The sequence below is a fragment of the Poecile atricapillus genome, chromosome 27 (assembly GCF_030490865.1).
Source record: "Poecile atricapillus isolate bPoeAtr1 chromosome 27, bPoeAtr1.hap1, whole genome shotgun sequence".
NCBI classification, from domain to species: Eukaryota; Metazoa; Chordata; class Aves; order Passeriformes; family Paridae; genus Poecile; species Poecile atricapillus.
The window spans coordinates 4,201,008-4,222,889 of NC_081275.1; the positions used below are offsets into that span (position 1 = coordinate 4,201,008).

Genomic DNA, 21,882 nt, shown 5'->3' on the forward strand with positions numbered 1-21,882 from the left:
GTGGTGTCTCCATGAAAGCACATTCAGGAAAGGGCAGCACACTCCACTAGAAGTGAGGGATGACCCAAAAAATGTGAGACACCAAGACTAGAAAAAGGGGAGGAGGAGAAGTTGCCACAGGCAATGGTGCAAAGGGTCCCAAGTAGCCTATGGAAGAGACCATGGTGCAGCAGATATCCACAGAGAAGCACATGGATGATGCCATGCCAGAGCAGGTAGATGGATCCTGTAGGAACTGTGGTCTGTGCAGAGATCACGCTAAAGCGGGATCCTGGCAAAATGGTGGCCCTTGGAGGACTCAAGCTGGTACAACTGAAGCCCATGGACAGGATGCACATGGGAGCCAATCTTGATAGTTTGCAACCTATGGGAAGGGCTCACGCTTGAGCACATTAAAAATGAGGGGTGGAAGCAGTGACAGGAAGGAAGAGTTGTGTACAGACCACAACCCCACATTCTGCGTCCTGCTGCACTGCTTTGGAGTGGAGGAAACAGAAGAATCATGAATAAAAGAGGGAAGTTGATGCTGTGAAATAGAGATGAGGATGGAGTGAAGGTGGGTTTTTTTTTTTTTGTTGCTTCTCACCATCCTGCTCTATCTTTAATTGGCAATAAGTTAAATGAATATTCCCCAAGTCAAGTCTGCACTGCCCATGGCACTTATTGATATTCAACTCTTCTGTCTTTATCTTGAACTGTGACCATTTCCACCTTAGTTTTGCTTCTGACCCATAGAGGAAGGAAAGGGAGGGGGCAACCATCTGGAAGCCAGCCAGAGTCTTTCTGGTTTTACATTCATTATGGGAATTAGAAGTGCACTGAATTTTTTTCCTTTACCATCTATGTTTTCTGCTTCCTGTTTGTCCCAGCCAGAACAGTCTTCTCCTACTGCTTTTCCCCTTGTTATGAATGTTTTGATCAAATAATCAATTTTATGATATAAAAAGGGTTAGCTATGATTATAAGTAGAAAATAGCGAAGAATAAGGTATCGAGATACTAGGAGTGCTGTGTTTAAAATGTGCAACCATAGAAACCTCAGCAAGAAATTACTGGACCCTTAGGTTTTGTCAAGAAACTGTGGAGACCATTATGCTCACTAGCTGTGCTGCTTGGAAACCCACTACCCTCCCCATCTTGATTCTAATATCAACGATTCCAATCAGTAGACTTTAGTAGACAGCAATGACTGTTTGAAGATAAGAATATTGATAAAGTTATTGACTATTGGAACTGATCAATGTAAAGATTAAATTTAAGAGTGGGCATAATATGCATAATCTACAGAAGTAAAATAACTTATGTAATGATGATTCAGCAGAAAAAAGTTTATTAAATGGATGGGTTTTGTTTTTTAAGTGGAACATGTTTATGGAGGAGCTAGCCCCAGTGTTCCAGGCACCCCCAACAAAGTGTCTGCCTATTTGCATCAAGTTGGTGATGGATAAATTTCTTTCCTCCCATTTGATGATACTCCTGGCAATGAGGTTAATTGGCCCTTGTACTTGCCTACCTGGGCACAGTGGCAGGTTTACAACTTTTCCTAATCATCCATCCCTCACTGTCTTTGTCTTCTGGCCATCCACTCTTCATGTTTCCCAGACAGAACAGTCCAGAATATCTCAGCTATCTTTATAATCCCAAATTTCTGAGATTCCCCATGAGCTTCATGTGAGGTGGAAGCTAGGAGGGCATGGTACAGCTCTCCTGTCTCGACACGCAAGCAGAAGGCCCTTATGTGTGAGGCTGAGCTAGGGAAAAGGGCCTCAGTTCTCCCCTGACATCCCAATTTTCCCCAGAGATCAGCAGACAAAAATTCATTTTGCATAAAGGTCTGGGCTTACTGCCTAAGGGAAAAGGTGGTGTTCCAGTGCCTCACCAACCTCACAGTAAAGAATTTCTTCTTAATATTTCTTTTATAATTACCTTCCTTCAGTCTAAAGCAATTTCCCTTTATCCTATGACTACATGACCTTGAAAAGGGTCCCTCTCCAGCTTTATTTTAGAAGCTGTTCAGGTACTGGAAGGTGCAAAATGGTTTTTCTAGAGTTTTCTTCATCAGGTTGAACAACCCTAACCCTCTAAACCTGTCTTCTTAACAGAGGTGCTCCAGCCCTCTCATCCTCTTCATGGGCCTCTTCTGGACTCCTTCCAGCAGTTCCCCTTCTTCTCTGTGTTGGGGATCTGCTGTTTTAGGGGCCCAGACCTAGAGACAGTACTCCAGATGTGGTTCAAGACTGTTTGCTGCCTGGCATATGTAATGCAACATGCATGCCAACACTTCACAGCTTCCTTTTACCCCTCTCTTCCAGTCTTGATTTGTATTTACTCAGGAAGCGAGAAGCTCCTGGGGGTGACGGAAGATGCAGAATGCAACTTTGCAGCAACTGCCCAGGTCCTTCATCACATTGGAAGTGTCCTGGTCCAAGCACTCCAGTGTCACTGTAGGGCACACAATGATTCACACAGACACAGCTCCCGTATGACAAGGACAAAACTGGTTTTATTTTTACAACTTCAGTATTTATAGATTCTCAGCAATGACCAAGGATTGGATAGTTAGGTTACCACCTTTCCAATCACACTGGTTGTGCGAGATGTCCATCAAAAGAAGTGTATCAGAAAGAATGTATACATATCTATGTTTGCAGTCACTGTCTTGGGAAAGCTCTTAGAAACTATGTAAACAAGATAAAAAGTCTGAATTTTCAGGGAGACACTCCAGAATTGTCCAGAGGCTCTGATGACTGCAGAGCAGGGATGTGAGAGCTTGGACTTCATCACAATATTTTAGTAACTAAATGAGACCTACCAAGAGCACTGAGAGTTTTTCATCACAAGGACCCGCATGGAGGGGCTGTCTGTGAGGGTCACACTGAGTGAAGAGGAACTGGAGATGATTTGAGTGGTGGCAACAGAGACCAGTGCTTGGGTCTCACTAGGAGCAGGTGAAGCCTTGGTTTCTGGACATAGGAAGAGCCAATTCCTAATGACTCTGAAGATGGACATGCTGCTGGTAAAGACTGGGCCAATGAGATAGGTTGGTGGGAACTGACAATGGTCAAGTGAGAGACTTTTAGGCTTCAGGCATTAGCTTGAGCCTGTGTGAAACTAAGTCCCATAAATTTCTCATTCTGGCCTGAGAAATCATAAGGAGGAATCCAAACAACCCTTAGAGAAGGAAAAACAACCTTTTCAGATGTTGCTTGTTGCCTTGTTGTTTACTTGTAAGAAACGGTCAAGGGGTGGTGTTCCTAGCTCTCCAGTGATGGTGATGTGTTAGTTTCATGACCAATGAGAGTTTTACCTTCTAGGACCTTCTCGGACCTTCTCAGAACTGTCTATAAAATACAATCTGGAAGAATAAAACTTGCTCTTTTTTGCAACCAAAGCTAGAGAGTCTATGTTGCCACTTCACCATTCCTAATACAGTGCGACAGTCGGTAATGCCTTTGTGATGACATATTTAAGAAAATAAAAATAAAGTCACACAGTTTTTCTCCTCTTAGAGAAGAGGAGGATGTGAGAACCTGTGAGGGAAAACAAGATGGAGACACCAAGGTCAGGGGAGAAGGAGGGAGAGGAGGTGCTCCAGGCGCTGTAGCTGAGATTCCTCTGCAGAGCCTGGTAAAGACCTTGGTGAGGAGTCCTGCCCCTGTGAGACCATGGGGATCCACAGGCGGTGCAGAGATCCACCCACAGCCCATGGGGGAAGTGCCCATGCTGGAGTGGGTGGATGCCTGGAGGAGGCTGTGAGCCAGTGGAAGACCTGGTGGAGAGAGGAAGCCCCTGTTTCCAGGCTGGAGAAGCCTGTCTTTGGAGGACTGCACCCCGTAGGAAGAGAGACCCACTTTGTAGCAGTTTTGGGAGAACTGTGTGCCTGTGGGAGAGACTCACATTGCAGCAGGTGTGGTAGGACTGCTGCTTGTGAGAGTGGACCCATGCTGGAGAAGTTTATGGAGAACAGTCTCCCATGAGAGAGACCCCATGGCCTCACAGGGGCAGGACTCCTCTCCAGGAGCAGTGAAAAAAAAAAAATCTTGGTGATGAACTGACCCAAAGACCCCCATGCCCTGTCTCTCTGCACTGTTGGTAGGAAGGAGGGAGAGGCTGGGGGGAGCAGGGGGGCATGGGGAAAGGTGTTTTAAGGGCTTATTTTACTTCTCATTATCCTCCTCTGATTCTGATAGTAGTAAAGTCAGTTTGCAACTCTAAGTTGAGCCTGTTTTTCCCTTGAAGTGTTTTCTCCTGGTTCTTATGTCACTCATTTTTTTCCCTCTCCGCTGCCAAGCTGTAGGAGGGGAGGGTGAGCAAGCCACACTTGTGGGTGCCTGGTGCTGGGCCAGTGCCAAACCATGACACTTGCATAGCTTGAGCATGCTAGATACCAATTCCAACTTGTGAAATGTCTGAGAACTGAATATAACAACAGCTGCTGGGCCCTTCAGCCATTTGCTAAAGGAGGTATGAGGGACATATCTGTTCCTGTTTACTGGCCACATACACCAGGCAATGGAACAGAAGAAAAGAGATGAAATTGTGGGCTGTTCCCAGGCACTGTTTTCTATCTCCACTGCCAGTATATTTTGGATTGGTAGTCTAATTGCCATTGGCTGTAGAGTAGCAGGGGACATCTTCATCAGCTCCAAGGAAAAGGGCACAAAGTAAAATCCACTGCAGGTACTCCTACCCTCTTCTTCCTCCATCTTTTTCCTTGAGCAGACTGGAATAGTTCCTACAGTGACTATCATGGGCAACCACTAAGATGCAGTGGAGATCCTGCAGGTTGTCCATCAGCCACTCCTGTGAAAGGTGGGAGGGCAATATGTCCCCACTAGACTGACCTGGGTAGATAATAACAACAAAAGAAAGAGAAAAGTGGAAAAAGGAAATAGGAACTTATAAAAGGAAATAGGAAATAGGAAGCTCTGTCATGTGCCCAAACAATGGAGACCTTGGGCATGCAGGTGAGAGACACAAAAGTGGTGCCCCTTTCCTGACAACTTGGACAAAAACAAATCTATAGGCATGAAACAGGTTCACGACACCTGCCCACAGGGGATGCTGCTAGCCCTTGATCTCAGCATTGTGCCTGTGCTGATGTTTTTCTGCCCTCAAGTTCTTGAACCTCTCATCTTGACACTTACATAAGTTTGCATAAAAGAAAACACGTGGAATGCACTAGGAAATGAAAAGGCAGCAGTGCAGGAAAACAGGACACACCCCCATTATTAGCTGGGATAGTTTGCATTTGACATGAGCTGGTCAGAAAATTATGACTTCCACAAAGGTGCCTCTGGGCCTGAGGCAGGGCAGGACTGCTATAAAAGGCAGCCCCAGTCTCTGCTCTCTCATCCACTTCTCTCACCTCCTTCTCCTCAGGAATCAGGTGAGTGGCAAGATCCTGCTCCTGCTCCTGCTCCTGCTGCTTCAAGAGCAGCTCTTTCCTGGCTGTAGGTCTCAGCTGAGAGGGGCTCTTGTAGCACAGGGCTGGGAGCTGCTTCTGCTGGGAGAGGGCAGGGGAGGGAAGGTCTTGTGCAGACAGAGAGAGGCTGGGGCCTGGCTGAGAGGGGCTCCTGGGCTTTGAGCTGGGCAGTGCAATGTGAGCCAAGAGCTGCCTTGGCTGCAGGGTGTTTGGGTGTAGTACTTCTCCTCATGTTTCCCCACTTTCTGCTCCCTCCTTGCCCTCTGTGCCAGGTGCACCTGTGACCCCGAGCCATGTCCTGCTGCAAGCCCTGTGACCCTTGCTGCCAGCCCTGTGGCCCCTGCCCGCTGGCCAACAGCTGCAATGAGTGCTGTGTCAGGCAGTGCCAGAGCTCCCATGTCGTCATTGAGCCGCCTGCTGTGCTGGTGACCCTGCCCGGCCCCGTCCTCAGCTCCTTCCCACAGAACACCGCCGTGGGATCCTCCACCTCCGCTGCCGTTGGCAACATCCTCAGCTGTGGTGGAGTGCCCATCAACTCTGGGGGCTTTGACATCTCCTGCATCACCAACTGCTTTGGTGGCAACAGATGTCGTCCCTGCTAATTCTGCTGGCAACATCCTTGGGCAAGAACTTTCACAACCTTAGGACTTTTTTCTGAGCAGGAGATAGAGCTTTGGGTCATTGCAATTAGAGTTTCAAGCCATTGTTCCCTCCTTCTCTTCTCTCCTTTTGCTCCTTCTTTTGCTGTCCATGTCTTCTGAAGCCAGTTCAGTGGACCCCCGTTGCTCTCCCTTCCCTCTGCAGGCCAAGCAGAGGGACAGCCCCTCTGCATCTTAGTGGCTCCTCCTGGTGCCCTCTCTGAGCCACTCTGAGTATTTTTTCCGTCTACACTCAATAAAGCTGTTTTGCATCCATGTATGGTCGTCTGAGTCCTCCCTCATTCTGTAACAACTCTTCAGTCTGTTCAGGGAAAATAGCTGGAGAAAGCAAATGATGGGACTTTCCTTTGTGCCTTTTCCCTTGGAGATGACAAAGTCATCCATGGCTTCTCAGCAGCCAAGGCCATTAGGGAGACTGGCTCCAAAGGGTGTCAGGAAGGGAAAAACAATTCCTGGGACCCATAGAGATTCATTGGTTCAGTGTTGATCAGTCTCAAGTTATGCAGTTCTTAGTATTTGGTTTCCTATTGGTTACGGATCTCTTCGCCTTCGCCTCTGATGCTAATTAGATCCTCATTCTTGTCTCTCCTTTCTCAGACCAGATGTCTCAGACCATGCCAGGGGTGTTGTTTGGAGTTGATGGTCCATTAATGGCCATTGATAGTCATTATCTTTCGTGTATCTTCTGTGCTGTTCCTAGTCTGTTGGGATGTTCAGCTCATCAGGCCTCACTTAGTGGAACAATACCCTTGAAAGAAACTTCAGTTCTCTTCCCTGAAAATGTTGAAAATGTTGAAAATGTCACAGTGGGACATTGGTGATTTGGTTCTTTTGCTTCTTTTCCTGGGGTGAGGGGAGAAGAGGGAGAAAGGCTTGTTTTCTGTGTTTAGGCTCAGTTGTTTATTTGTTTAGTCTTTCTTTCTTATCTATATTACATATTTACTGAGTACAAGGAGCTATATACACTAGGGTAGCAAGGTGCAAAATGGAGGGGCGAAGAATCTCTCCAAGGCCTTTTATGTGTCCATTTACCCAATAATCAAATGTCAAATAACTTATTTTCTTTAGTGACCCAATGACCTGACACCTGTGTGCTGCACTGCGGATTCTTTCATTCAATCACTCATTATTACCCAAAAACCCTTAGAGGAAGAAGATGAAGAAAGAAGAGGAACAAGGAGAAAGAGACAATGTCCCAAATCCTCCATCTTGTATTTCACATATTAATATAACTAAAACTCCAAACTCCAAACTTTTTCACACAGTGATTTAATACAACTCTATCTAATTCACACATTCACATTCTCAGTTTCTCTGCTTAGTTCTAGAAGCTTTCTCCATGGCTTTAGGCTAAGCTCAGTGTTCTCTTGGGTGTCAGTCTATCAGCACAGATAAGGGAATATTTTCTGTCCCTCTGACTCCAACAGGCAAACATAAACTGCCATGAAAGAGAAAGTCTCAGTTTCCATATTCTTCTTTCTTGAAGTGGGGGCTAATCCATCTTGACCAGCTTGCTTGAGTGTGGCTGCCTGTGGTGACAGGCAGCACCTGTGGGATTCACCTCCAGGAAGTTCAGAATTGCTATCTGTAGTTTCTCTGAGACAAGGGAACAAAAACAAAAAGATAACCCAAAAATGAAGAAAACTCTGCCCAAGCAAGACCAACAGCCCAGCCAGGCAGTAGCCCATGGGGGTGTTTGGTTCACAGGAATAGGGACTGTGACTGCATAACTTGAATATGGCAGATATTGATACTAGCTGGTGATTCACCTCAGCCTCACATATCTGGAATGCAGCTGGGCCTCACCAGGTAATAAAGGAGTGTATGGGGTACATATCTCATCTGTCTGTCTTTGACCATCTCTGCTAACCACAGACTGTAGACCAGGTGATGGGGTGGAGGAGAAGGCAGAGATTGAGGTTGTGGGCTGTCCCCAGGACTTTGTTTACCATCTCTATTGCTGCAACCCTTCAAAGCCAGGGTCTCCCTGATGACCATTCTCTCTGTGAGGTAGCCAGGGAAGATTTTGACACCTCCAAAGGCATGAAGTAAAATTCACTCCAGGAAGTCCCAACACTTGCTTTCTCCAACTATTTGCTTGACTTGACTGGAGTAGCCAGGGAAAGAAGGAGGATTTGGAGCCCAGGGCTTGGTTGCAAAACAACTTTATTAAGTGCAAAGAAGAAAAAGAGGTGCCTCACAGAGAGCACCCAGAAGATCCACTAAGATGCAGAAGAGTTCTTGCAGGGTGTTCATCTGCCCACCCTAAGGAGGAAGAGGAAGGGCAAAAGGTTCTCTCATGTTGCTTTGGGGAGACACAGATAGCTAAAGAAAGAGATAAAGAGGAGAGAGGAGAAAGGGACAGTGGCTCGAAACTATAATTGCAATGTCCCAGAGCTCTATCTCCTGCTCAGAACCAGGTCCTGAGGTCGTGGAGGTTCTTGTCCAAGGATGTTGCCAGCAGATTTAGCAGGGACGACATCTGCTGCCACCGTAGCAGTTGGTGATGCAGGAGATGTCAAAGCCCCCAGAGCTGATGGGCACTCCGCCAGAGCTGAGGATGTTGCCAACGGCAGCGGAGGTGGAGGATCCCACGGCGGTGTTCTGTGGGAAGGAGCTGAGGACGGGGCCGGGCAGGGTCACCAGCACAGCAGGCGGCTCAATGACGACATGGGAGCTCTGGCACTGCCTGACACAGCACTCATTGCAGCTGCTGGCCAGCGGGCAGGGGCCACAGGGCTGGCAGCAAGGGTCACAGGGCTTGCAGCAGGACATGGCTCGGGATCACAGGTGCACCTGGCGCAGAGGGCAGGCAGAAGCACAAAGTGGGGACACATGAGAAGCAGCACTGCACCCAAACACCCTGCAGCCAAGGCAGCTCCTGGCCCACATTGAACTGCCCAGCTCAAAGCCCAGGAGCCCCTCTCAGCCAAGTCCCAGCCTCTCTCTGTCTGCACAAGACCTTCCCTCCCCTGTCCTCTCCCAGCAGAAGCAGCTCCCAGCCATGTGCTACAAGAGCCCCTCTCAGCTGAGACCTACAGCCAGGAAAGAGCTGCTCTTGAAGCAGCAGGAGCAGGAGCAGGATCTTACCACTCACCTGATTCCTGAGGAGAAGGAGGTGAGAGAAGTGGATGAGAGAGCAGAGACTGGGGCTGCCTTTTATAGCAGTCCTGCCCTGCCTCAGGCCTAGTAGAACCTCGGTGGAAGTGATTATTTTGTGACAAGCTCATGGCAAATGCAAACCATCCAAGCTAATAATGGAGCTGTGCCCGGGTTTCCTGCATTGCTGCTTTTTCATTTCCTGACTTCTGCCATATGCTTACTATATGAAAGGCTAATTCTGTAATTGTTGTGATGAGAAGGTCAGTGATTTCTGAGGCAGAAAACGTCAGCGCAGACAGAAGCTCTGATCAAGGGGTGATGGCATCCCTTGTGGGCAGGTCATGGTCACTTTGGTCATTTCTGATTGGGTTGTTTATGGCAAAGTTGTCAGGAAATTGGCACTGGTCTTGTGCTTCTTCATATGCCTAAGAACTGCAACATGAGTGGACATGACAGATATTTCGATGTTCTTTCCACCTTCCACTCTGCTCGTTCTTACCTCCTGTTTTGTATGTGTCCCCAGTCCAGTCTAGAGAGGATGTGTTGCCCTCTCTCCCTCATCTTGAAAGGCAGATGGGCACCCTGCAGGAGCTCCACTGCATGTTAGTGGCTGGCCCTGGTTCTCTCCGTGAGCCACCTCCTTTTCTTCTGTAGACTCATTAATGTTGTGCATCCCTACCTGGTCCTTCGTTCTGTGCCAACACTTCCAGGCTGTTCAGTGAAAAAGGTAGTGAAGCTATGGGTGGGAGTCCCTGAGTGGATTTTACTTTGTGTCCTTTCCCTTGCAGTTGATGAAGACATCCCTGGCTAGTCTGCAGGCAGTGGCCATCAGAAAGATCCTGGATGCAAAGAGTGGCAGTGGTGAACATGAAAAATAATCTTCACTGTGGGGGTAACAGCTCAAGACCTCATTCCTTCCTTCTCCTCCTCTCCATTACCTGGTCCATGAGCGTGGTCAAGACATGACACCCTTATGACATCTGTACCTCCTTCAGTACCTGGCAGGGCCCAGCTGCTGTCCAGACATGCAGGGCTGAGGTGATTCACAAGTTGGGATCAGTGTCTGCCACAATCAGGCTGTGCAGAGAAAAGCAATGTGTAACATTTGTCAGTTGCTCCTCTGAGCGTTAACATCTAAGACAGCTACAACCTCCCTTAAAATGCAATAGCACAGAACAAAATTCTTATGCCTGGGAGCACACAAAGTTGCCTATAGGATGGGTTTTGCTGTGTGGCTGACAGGCCTACCCATATGTCCTGGCCAATATTCCTTGAGGGCCCATTGCCACTGGTAGATTAACTCTTCTACTATTTTACCAAGAAACTATTTCACCAATGTGAAGCACAAAAGAGAAAACTGCTCAGCTTATCAGTTGACAGAGGGTTGTGATTCCCAAGTGACCCTGTACAGTGAGAGTGAACTGGAACTTTTGAACACCTGGAGTTGGGGTGAACTATCCCACCATAAAGAGAACCATATGTGCTTTAGTTAAAGATATAAATTACACTTCACAAACATTAACAACTCAAAGTACATAAATGACACATGTCAGAGAAGCTGCCCTTGAAAATCGAGCAGCAATTGACTACTTGATGTTGAGACATAATCAGGGATGTGAAGAATTTAAAGGAATGTGTTGATTCAATCTTTCCAATAACTCCAGACTAATAGAAAAGAAAGAAACAACTTAAGAATCCAGCCACAAGTGCTACAGAGACAGAAGGACTAGATTTCTCTTGGCTGGTTTAATGAGTGGAACAACATTCCTCAGCTTCAGATGGTTAGGATGGTTAAAACAATCTGTTGTACTTATTGTGATGTGATGTGGTACACATGACCTTAAACACTTGTTCTTTAATTCAGTGCTTACTGCTGTGCAGACTAGGTCAACATAACAACTGGCTATGACACTTTAAAGAAACTATATTAAAATCTCAAAGTGGGGATTTGCTAACAACCCAGTTCTATTTCTTCAAGGAGTCTTTGCAGCAGTGGGGGCAGATATTAGAAAATTCTTTTGACTTTAGCACATAGTGTATGATTCTTATATTCATGGTTAATGCTTACTATTGTAGCAGACAGTGCTTATTAAAAATACCAGAGATTAATGTGGCCTAATGCTTCCTCATTTACTTATATCAGTGATTAATATGTATTAGTCAATATTTTAGTTTTGTGTGTCAGAGTGAAGAATAATGGAGTAGTACTTTATGACTTGTCCACATATTTGGGATACTCTCACAGAGAAAAGATTCATCAGATCTGGAACCATATCCAAACAAGTCGATGGACATAATTAACATACATGCATGTATTCAATAAAGTGATGAATATGTGTTAGTTTTCAGATTACAACCTGGTCTGTTAGGTTACTGGCCATGCTTAGAGGAGACATCCTCATGCATCCAGCTCTGCTAATAAAACATCTCCTTTCTGACACAGGAAATTGGTTGGAGAGTTTATTTCCCAGTTTTTGGTGACAGCAAGGCTTTGAGCAGCCTGGTCCGGTGGAAGGTGTCCTTGCCCGTGGCAGCGCCGTGGGACAAGATTGTCTAACCTAAACCATTTGATGACTCTCGATCTGTGGGCTGTCCATGGCAGACCTTGTCTTCACCAGGGTCCATCTTCCTTTGTCTGCCTTGCAGTCCCCCTTGGGCACAGGTTTGGTCAAAGGCTTCAGTCAAGAAGGCAATGATTGACAGATTACATCTATCCATACATGGGAGAAATGTGAATTAACAGTGAAGCCCAAAGTAATTTGTACAAATGCAACCAAAAGTCATTTACCACTGCATATCCTGAATATGGCTGTTACCAATCCTAACTTCTGAAATAGTTCAGCACTGCATCTTTGGACAGAGCTGGGCACTGCTTGAGCTGAGGGCCCCTGTGAGATGTGCACCTCCTCTGCCTGTGCTTCTGTGTGCAGGCTGTGGATCCTAGACTGGGTAATGGAGGGGAGGAGAAGGTAGAGATGAGGTTGTGGCTGTTTCCAGACATTGCTGTTTCCCGGCTGTTGGGAGAAAAGGGTTAAAACTGAAAGACTTGGAGAGGAGAATGATGGATTTGCACAAAGTGACCTTTTAGGTGGGAAGGCTGAGAATATCCATGTGGGAAACTTCACATATTTACTGCTGATTATCCTCTGTCTCTTTTGAGAGATAATATAAAAGCTATCAAAACCTTAAGAGGCATTTCTCACAGACAGTCTTGAGCCTCCTGCTGGGAGAGTGAGAAATCAAAAAACTCAAAGGTCATAAAAGCATAGCATTGTGATAAACTGCACATACATGAGACCCCTTGAGATACTGGGACAGTCAGTGACCCGCCAGGATTGGACTGACCCTAATAGTGCCACTGTTCCCATTTTATGTGTCTCTGCAGCCTGGCAGTGCCTTGGGACCTTTCAGTTAATGAGGTAATGAAATAAATCTACTCTTTGCATTTCAGCTGTGGTTTGGCGACTTGGACTTATCAATTCACATCAACCCACTCCTGTGAGCCTTTGGAGCCTCGCTGTTCCTGCATTGACTGCGTAGTATCCAGGTGCATTTTCCTCAGCTCCAAGGGGAAAGGGCACTAAGTAAAATTAAGTGTCAGGACTCTATCTTTTATCCTGAGCAGACAGGAAGACTTTCTGTGGAAAGAAAGAGAACTTGGAGGACAAGGCTTGGATGCAAAATAACTTTATTGAGTCTAAAGAAGAAAAGGAGGTAGCTCACAGAGAGCACCAGTAGCAGCCACTAAAATGCAGTGGAGCTTCTGCAAAGTGTCCATCTGCCTGTGCTAAAGAGGGAGGGAGGACAACACATCTCCACTAGGAAGGCCTGGGGAGCAAAGGAAAGAAAGAGAAAAATAAAAGAAGGGAACAATGCCATGGAGCTCTAAAGGAAATATCCCAAAGCTCTATCTCCTGGCCAGAGCCAGGTCCTGAGTTCTCGGAGATTCTCAACTTTCCCAAAGTTGCCAGCAGCTTTAGCAAGGACGACATCTGCTGCCACCATAGCAGTTGGTGATGCAGGAGATGTCAAAGCTCCCGGAGCTGATGGGCACTCCACCACAGCTGAGGATGTTGCCAACGGCAGCGGAGGTGGAGGATCCCACGGCGGTGTTCTGTGGGAAGGAGCTGAGGACGGGGCCGGGCAGGGTCACCAGCACAGCAGGCGGCTCAATGACGACATGGGAGCTCTGGCACTGCCTGACACAGCACTCATTGCAGCTGCTGGCCAGCGGGCAGGGGCCACAGGGCTGGCAGCAAGGGTCACAGGGCTTGCAGCAGGACATGGCTCGGGGTCACAGGTGCACCTGGCACAGAGGGCAGGGAGGAGCAGAAAGTGGGGACACATGAGGAGCAGTACTGCACCCAAACACCCTGCAGCCAAGGCAGCTCTTGGCTCACATTGCACTGCCCAGCTCAAAGCCCAGGAGCCCCTCTCAGCCAATTCCCAGCCTCTCCCTGTCTGCACAAGACCTTCCCTCCCCTGTCCTCTCCCAGCAGAAGCAGCTCCCAGCCCTGTGCTACAAGAGCCCCTTCCAGCTGAGACCTACAGCCAGGAAAGAGCTGCTCTTGAAGCAGCAGGAGCAGGAGCAGGATCTTGCCACTCACCTGATTCCTGAGGAGAAGGAGGTGAGAGAAGTGGATGAGAGAGCAGAGACTGGGGCTGCCTTTTATAGCAGTCCTGCCCTGCCTCAGGCCCAGAGGCACCTTTGTGGAAGTCATAATTTTCTGACCAGCTCATGTCAAATGTGCACCATCCCATCTAATGGTAGGTCTGTGTCTTGGTTTCCTGCATTGCTGCCTTTTCATTTCCTGGCTGATTCTGCATGCTTTCCTATATGAAGGGTCATTTCTTTAAGTGCTACGATGAGAGATTCAAGGATTTCCTGGGCAAAAACAATGCTGAGTGCATTTAGAATGCTCAGAACATCGGCTTGCAGCATCTTCTGTGGACAAATGTGTTCACCTCTGTCATTCCTGTGGGGTTTTTTTGTCCAAGTTTTCAGGAAATAGGCATCAGTCTTGTGCTTCTTTCCCAGTTTCATGCCCAAGGACTGCTATGTGGGGGGACATGACACATCATTTTCTCTTGCTTTTCCCATCTCTCCATGATGGTCACTCACTGTTGCACACGGGTCTACATCTGCAGCGAGGTTTGGATCCTGTTGCTAGTGTAACAGTGCACAGAGCAAAATTGTGTTGGCCTCATTTGTCTCATTCTCTTTCTGTGCAATCTCTGTGTGTCCTCTGGGAATACCAGGAATTGTCCAGGGCCTGATCCTTCTCCAAGATAGCTGAGTTATTTTCTGCCCCAGTTGTCCCAAGCAGAGTTCCCAGAACTGCACATATTTCTGTGTGTTATTGACTCTTTGCTGACTCTGTGTGAGCATATAGATCTTTCCATTATTCCATGCAGGTGTGTTTGAGCACACGTGCATCCTTCTGTGCTTGGATGACCTTTCTGAGGGCATGTGCATGTCAGAGCAGCAGGACTCTTCCCTGGAGTGTTCATGATCTCAGAGAGAAACATCTCCCCTTTGACATCAGCAATGGCACTTCGTACGGAATCATGGCTTCAAGCTGGCAGACAACTGGCACTGAAGTCAGCTTCTGCCTCCTGCACTCTCCATTTCTTACTTTAAGAAAAGGGAGAAAGGCCAAGGAAGCCTGCACACTTCTGCAGGTTATCATGCAGTGGATTCCCTTCTGGTGTAATGTTGCTGGTGACCAGGGTGGGACACAGGCTCCTCCAGTCTGGGCCAATGCCAGATGCACTTCTACAGCTCAGCAGCCTGGTGCTGACTGAGCAGGGCTGAGACCTCCCAGAAAATGGGTCTTGGACCAAAGGAACTCATATTCAGGTGTTGCTCTGCTGTGATATGTAGGACAGTTGGCTCAACCCACATAGCATAGCTGAGTGCTGCTCCCTTCCCTTTAGTGGCTGTTGAGGGTTTGAATCTTTCCTTTTGATTCTTTTTCCTCAAGGAATTTTGTGCCATAATTTGCTTGGAAACAATAATGACTGGGTACTTAAGAAAGACAAAAGAAATGGCCAAGATCAGGGGAGGAGGGCATTTGGCCGCACTTCTCTTCTCTGAGGGTTTCTGGCAGAAATGCTGAGAGGCTTGGACTGGGAAAATGGAGTTATCTCTAGTCTCTTTCACTCTTGGCATTTGGAGAGGAGACAGGCTGTGGTGCTATGGGGAGAATTTATCACCACTGCAGGATTTTGTCTCTGTTGCCTTTTTTCTATGGTGAGTGGAGCTCTGCTCATAAGAGCCGCCATTGCATTGAGACCTTATTAACACTCTACCTCACTAAAAGAGGGACTTTTCACCATAGGCTCAGTTGCCCAGAATCCTGAGCCCACCTGCCCTGCCCTGCTTGGAGATGGGCTGCCACTGTTGGGCTCCCACCACTTCTTTTGCAGTACTCTGCGTTTTGCTGTAGCCCCACACCCCCCGCCTGCAGAGACATCCCGTGGTTCCAGCTGCAGAGCTTCTGACACATCTCGTCTACCACCCCAGGAGTTTTACTCATTCCTGCCATTCCAGCTTGTTGCTCCCAAGAGTCCAGCTGTGGCACTGGGATCGGCTGCCCCAGGGGGTTTGTGAGGCAAAGCCTCTCTTCCATCCCTTCCTGTCTCGGCAGCCATCACCGCGTGTTCCCCGAGCCCGCGCCACAGCGCCCCCTGCAGGCGCGGAGGAATCACCACACCCGCCCTGCCCGGCCGGGAGCCACCAGCGCCCCTGCCGGCCGTGCCCGGAACTGCAGCCAAGGGGAAAGCGCCTGCGGCCGAGACAAGGCTGGCCCTGGTGTCTGGTTCTGTTTGGTGCTGCTGCCCGGGTGTTGTTTGTTTGAGTTGTTACACAGACTAGAAAAGAACTGTTATTGCTATTCTCATATATGTGCCTGAAAGCCCCTTAATTTCAAAGTTATAACAATTTGGAGGGAAAGGATTTACATTTTCCATTCCAAGGGAGGGGCCTGCCTCCCTTAGAAGACACCTGTTTTTCAAACCAAGATGGTGGCCTTGCTTGGAACTTTGCTTCCAGGAGGCTTCAGCCAGGTCCAACTTCTGTTGCCACAGGAGGAGGTTTCAGGCTGAAATTTTAGTACTTGACCCTGAACAGAGTCACAGCTCCAGCTGTGACACATCTGTGCCTGTATCTGGCCATGGACCTGACCAAGTTCAATTTGGACTCTGACATATGTGTGACTTGCCAGCGTGACTCGGGGCTTTCCTTACCTCTACGAGCACTCCTGGTGATTGCTGGATATTGTTGAACCTTGAATACTGTCATGAGGCCTCATCCTGACCTTGACTCACTGACTTGTCTTTCTAACTTGGCTCCAAACACATGTAAGACAGAAGCTCAAGGCAGAACATGAACAGGACATCATGAAGTTTTTGCATGTTTGCAGATCTGAAACCTTATTGGGATTTTGGAGAAAGCTGGGGTAGGTTTCCTGTCTGTGGTGTACAGTAGATGTGCAGGACAGAGGGCAAAATTGCAACCTGAACTCCATAAATGCAGACTTTTGTTGCCTTAGGGATCTGCCAGGAAGAATCCTTTGGGAAAGTGCCCTGTGGGTTCAAAGAGGCCCAAGGAGAATGCAATATACCACAGTTCAGATCTCCAGATAATAACATTATGGAAATGACTGTAACTAGCTCCATTTGTTCAACTTGGCAGAGACATGATGTAGATCTACCAAGGACTTTAGGCTGTTGTAATTTTTTGAGCATTTATTTTCAAATCTTACAGCATTATATCTTATTTTGAGATTTTTCAAAGTTGCATATGCCCTTTATTGAAGCCAAAATGTTTTCCTGTTGACTTTTAAATGTAATAAATTAAATTTATTTTATACTCTATTAAATCAGCCTGAAATGGTTCTTTCCTTCTGAATTGTTTACTCACCTAAATTTACTTTATACTCCCTTGTACCCCCTGTTATACGAAAAGTTTTTTGCTATAGTGAGAAGGTTACAAGATCCCAAGCACTGTCCCCATGTTTTACAAAGCCAGATCCAGACAGCTAAAGAATGGACTCAGCGCTGGCCAAGCCTGAACTTCTCAGTGGCACTGGTCAAGCCTTCATAAGAACATATAAGAAAAGGCAAAACACTGCACAGGAAGTGTGGGATGAAGAAAAACAGAACCAGTGGGTTACATTAAAAATCCAGGAAACTCAAGTCTCAGAGAAGAAGATGGAGGAGGTAACTCTGGTGATGGGATAGAGATTCCCTGCAGCCCATGGGAGGGATGATTCCTGCAGTGCACGGAAGACCCACGCCAGACCAGATGGAAATCTGCAGCAGGAGTGTGGCCCCTGGAACAGCCTTATCCAGAAGGACTGCAGCCTGTGGACAGGACTCTCATGGGAGCAGATCTCGAAAGACTTCAGGCTGTGGGATGGTGTAGCAGGGCATCTTACCCCCCATAACAGTTAATCTGTTTTTGGTTAACTGGTCAGATAACTTAAACAGGACAAGCTCTCCTGTTGAGAGTTATTTGGGTCTCATGGGCCACAGCAAACTTCCACAAAACAGAAATCTTCTGTACATTCCATGGAAATGTGTGGAGTTTCTCCTGTGAGTAGGGATACTGCTTTGTGGTTACTCCCATGGAGTTAAGTAAAGGAATATGTACAATATAATCATTTATGTGGCAAGTTACATTTAACTTCTAATCAATTCTATATCTTTTTCTAGCTTTAGTACCTTGATATAGTGCACTGTTTTATGTTATGCTGTAATCTACTAGTAGTGCTTTAATTTAATACCTTGTGGTAAGTAATTCTGATTAAGATCTTCCATCTGTCATTTTTTGTTTGTTCATTTGTCTTAATAAATAACTCATCTTTCATAAATCTATCTGATTCGCCATTGTTAAAACTTGTGGGACAAAGTGGCAAAACTTCAGCTGTTGATAGTCTAGGGCTAAGATAAGATCCAGCCCCCCCTGAACTCCTCTCTCTGAGAAGGGTTTAGAGAACAAGAGGAGTCTTCTTGGCACCTCGTGACTCAGTGGCCAGGCTTCTTTAATAAACTCTGTATGAAGCTCTCACTCCACCTAAGACAGATCAGCTCACATTGAAGCAGGGAAAAATGGGGGGAGGAAGGAAAGACAGAAATGGACAGTTGTGTTCTTCCCTGTATGTTGAATAATTTTTATTCTGAAATCTTTCCTCTTCACTTTCCCAGGCACTGACCAGGCACCCCCGATTGTACTTCTCCTTATGTGTCTTGCGCTAGAACTCTCTGGTGGCACCCAACCTCCATATTTCTATCTCTCCAAATTTCTTGCACAGTGAGCCTGATGGGAGTCCCTGTTAAGAAGGGGAGGTAATTTTGATCAAGTGTAGTTAAAACGTTTGATCCATGAAACAAGAGAAACAAGGTGGAGGAATCCCAGCGTTACAATGCCTGCACTGCAACTTTCCAGGTTCCCTTTCCCTTGGAGCTGGGAAAGATGTCCCCCTGTCTGAGGGTGCTGAGGCATTGTAATAACTTGCCCAGAAAGGTTTTGGATGCCTCAAGGCGGGAAGTGTGCAAGAGCAGGCTGGACACAGCTTTCAGCATGCCGCTATAGCGGCTGGCATCAGTGCCCATCTGTTGAGGGCAGGAGGAGTGGAAAGAAATGCTCTTGAACTTGCCTTCCAGCCCAACCCATTACCTCTGAAATCTTCCTGCAGGCAGACATCAGCAGTGTGACAAATGTGTTCCGTGTTGGGCAGGACTGAGTCCCCTCTGCACACAGGTGGAGATGACTCAGGCAGACATGGCAGGAGCCACTGGACTCTTCTCCCAGAGCCCATTCCTGCAGCCTTACTTGCAAAGTTTGCCTTTGTGAGCAACCAGGACACATGAGGAAGGCCTGCACCCAGGGAAGTGGCCAGCCTCTACTTCCTGCGGGAAGGAGGAGATGAAATTCTTTTCTTTTTCCCAGAGAATTTGTGCATGCATAAGCGCTTCACTTTTGCTTGAGCAAACTGACTTCTACCAAGCTTCAAGTTGGTTTCTGGTTTGTGGCGTTTTATTTTATCTTCTCTGCCCATGGCAGGAAGGGGATGGAGAGAGCGCCTTGCCGGGCACCATCCATCCAGCCAAGCTCCACCGGGCACAGCTGGTAATCCAGCCCGGGCCAAGAGCAGGAACGAGCTGCAGAAACGCGCCGGGGACTGGTGACCAAAGGGACATGTATTAGAGGGGAAAGCAGACCACAAAGGCTACCTGATGTCCCTAATCCACTTGCAAAATAGGCCAGGCAAAGAGGCTGCATGTCAAAACTCATGGGATGTCACCGAGAGGTGAGGGAGAGATGGGCAGGTATACAGGAAGAATGAGAGTGATGCCCTGAGAATTTTGCCACAAAGAAAACCACAGGAATGACACAGGTTTGTGTCATGTGCCTGCTTGGAATGCCACCAGAGCATGATGCGAGCATTCGGCCTACTGTGACGTGGTTATATCCTGGAAATTCTTGGGCCTCTCATCATGGCCCTCAACAGAACTCTCCAGATGGGAACACAGCCGGCAGAAGCCAGGAAATAGAGGCCGCAGTGCAGGAAAGCAGGACACAGCCCCTACCATTAGCTGGGATGGTGCACATTTGACATGAGCTGGTCAGAAAATTATGACTTCCACAAAGGTGCCTCTGGGCCTGAGGCAGGGCAGGACTGCTATAAAAGGCAGCCCCAGTCTCTGCTCTCTCATCCACTTCTCTCACCTCCTTCTCCTCAGGAATCAGGTGAGTGGCAAGATCCTGCTCCTGCTGCTTCAAGAGCAGCTCTTTCCTGGCTGTAGGTCTCAGCTGAGAGGGGCTCTTGTAGCACAGGGCTGGGAGCTGCTTCTGCTGGGAGAGGACAGGGGAGGGAAGGTCTTGTGCAGACAGAGAGAGTTTGGGACTTGGCTGAGAGGGGCTCCTGGGCTTTGAGCTGGGCAGTGCAATGTGAGCCAAGAGCTGCCTTGGCTGCAGGGTGTTTGGGTGCAGTGCTGCTCCTCATGTTTCCCCACTTTCTGCTCCTCCATGCCCTCTGTGCCAGGTGCACCTGTGACCCCGAGCCATGTCCTGCTGCAAGCCCTGTGACCCTTGCTGCCAGCCCTGTGGCCCCTGCCCACTGGCCAGCAGCTGCAATGAGTGCTGTGTCAGGCAGTGCCAGAGCTCCCACGTCGTCATTGAGCCGCCTGCTGTGCTGGTGACCCTGCCCGGCCCCGTCCTCAGCTCCTTCCCACAGAACACCGCCGTGGGATCCTCCACCTCCGCTGCCGTTGGCAACATCCTCAGCTGTGGTGGAGTGCCCATCAGCTCTGGGGGCTTTGACATCTCCTGCATCACCAACTGCTACGGTGGCAGCAGGTGTCGTCCCTGCTAAATCTGCTGGCAACATCCACAGTTAAGAGCCTCCAAGGCCTCGTAGCATGGTTTTGGTCACGAGATAGAGCTTCCGGGCATTGTATTTTGGGCTTTGGACCATCCCTTCCTTCTACTGTCCTCCCTTTTTCTGTTCCTCTCTCATCAGGCCCGTCTAGTGTGGACTTGTCACCTTTCCTGCCTGTGCAGAGCAGTGTAAAGAGCACCACTTCGGAGCTCCTTCTTAGTGGCTGGTCCTGGTGCTCTCTGTGATACATCTTTTCTTCTTTGAACTTATTAAAATTATGCTGCATTCAAGCCTCAGCCTTTGAGTAGTATTTTTTGGCAATTTCTCCATTCTGCTCAACAAATTAAGAAACCAATGTGTGGGGCTCACTGCAGAGGATTTTACTTTGACCCCTTTTCCCTTGGAGCTGAAGAAGAACATCCCTGGTTACCTGGCCCCCAAAGGCCATCATGGAGACTTTGGCTCCAAAGGAGGGGTGGGAAACAACAAAGCCTGGGGACGATCTACAACCTCATCTCTTCCTATCCTTCCTTCATTACCTGGCCTAGGGTCTGTGGCCGGCACACATGGGAACCAGCAGATGGGACCTAAACCTCACACAGTCCCTCAGCACTTGGCAGGGCCCAGCTGCTGCCCAGTCACACAGGGCTCAGGTGGGTCACAAGTTAGGATTGTTAACACACTCAATCTATGCAGTGGAGTCTCCATCCCATGAAGTCTCCATCACCTACAAAAATATCTGATGTTTTGTTTCAGGTGTCTGTCTTCCCTGTGCAAATGACTTGTGCCTTCACTGCTAATGGGAACAGTTAGGAATGTTTTCATCTGTACTTGAAAATTTCTTTTTAGTCCTTGGCCTTCAGTCCCAGGCAGTTTTCCAAATATCATTCCCTGGGTATCCATGTTCTCTTGGGTGCAGAAAATGAACTCCTGAAGGCATTGCTGGGCTCCAAATACCAGCTCAGGTTCATAGCATTCTGTGATGCATGTGATCTTCCACACATGTTCCTCCTTCCTAGATCTCCAGAGGCTTTGTCCATCTCATGGGGTGCTGGTACATCTTGCTCTGTCCCAAAACCACACTGCTCCAAGTGAGACCTGTTGCCCAAACACTGGTCTCAGTTGCCAGAACCAAACCATCTGCAGTTCTGCTTCACTGTATGTTGACCCCTCCACATGGCTCCTTTTGAGAACCACAACATTAAAAAGTCTATAAGCTACTAGAGAGTGACCAAGGCAGGCCACAAGGATGGAGAAGGGTCTGGAGGGATCAAATGAGGAGTGGCTGAGGTCACTTGGCCCATTCAGCC

At 47.9% G+C, this 21,882-nt stretch overlaps 4 pseudogenes; 2 read left to right on the forward strand and 2 right to left on the reverse strand.

Moving 5' to 3' along the window:
- The first annotated feature begins 5,255 nt into the window (after positions 1-5,255).
- Positions 5,256-6,026, forward strand: LOC131588964 (feather keratin Cos1-1/Cos1-3/Cos2-1-like; annotated as a pseudogene).
- Positions 6,027-8,549: 2,523 nt separating this feature from the next.
- Positions 8,550-9,313, reverse strand: LOC131588963 (feather keratin Cos2-2-like; annotated as a pseudogene).
- A 3,848-nt stretch (positions 9,314-13,161) lies between these two features.
- On the reverse strand, positions 13,162-13,928 carry LOC131588974 (feather keratin Cos2-2-like; annotated as a pseudogene).
- A 5,877-nt stretch (positions 13,929-19,805) lies between these two features.
- LOC131588973 (feather keratin Cos2-2-like) lies at positions 19,806-20,566 on the forward strand (annotated as a pseudogene).
- The last annotated feature ends 1,316 nt before the right edge of the window (positions 20,567-21,882 follow it).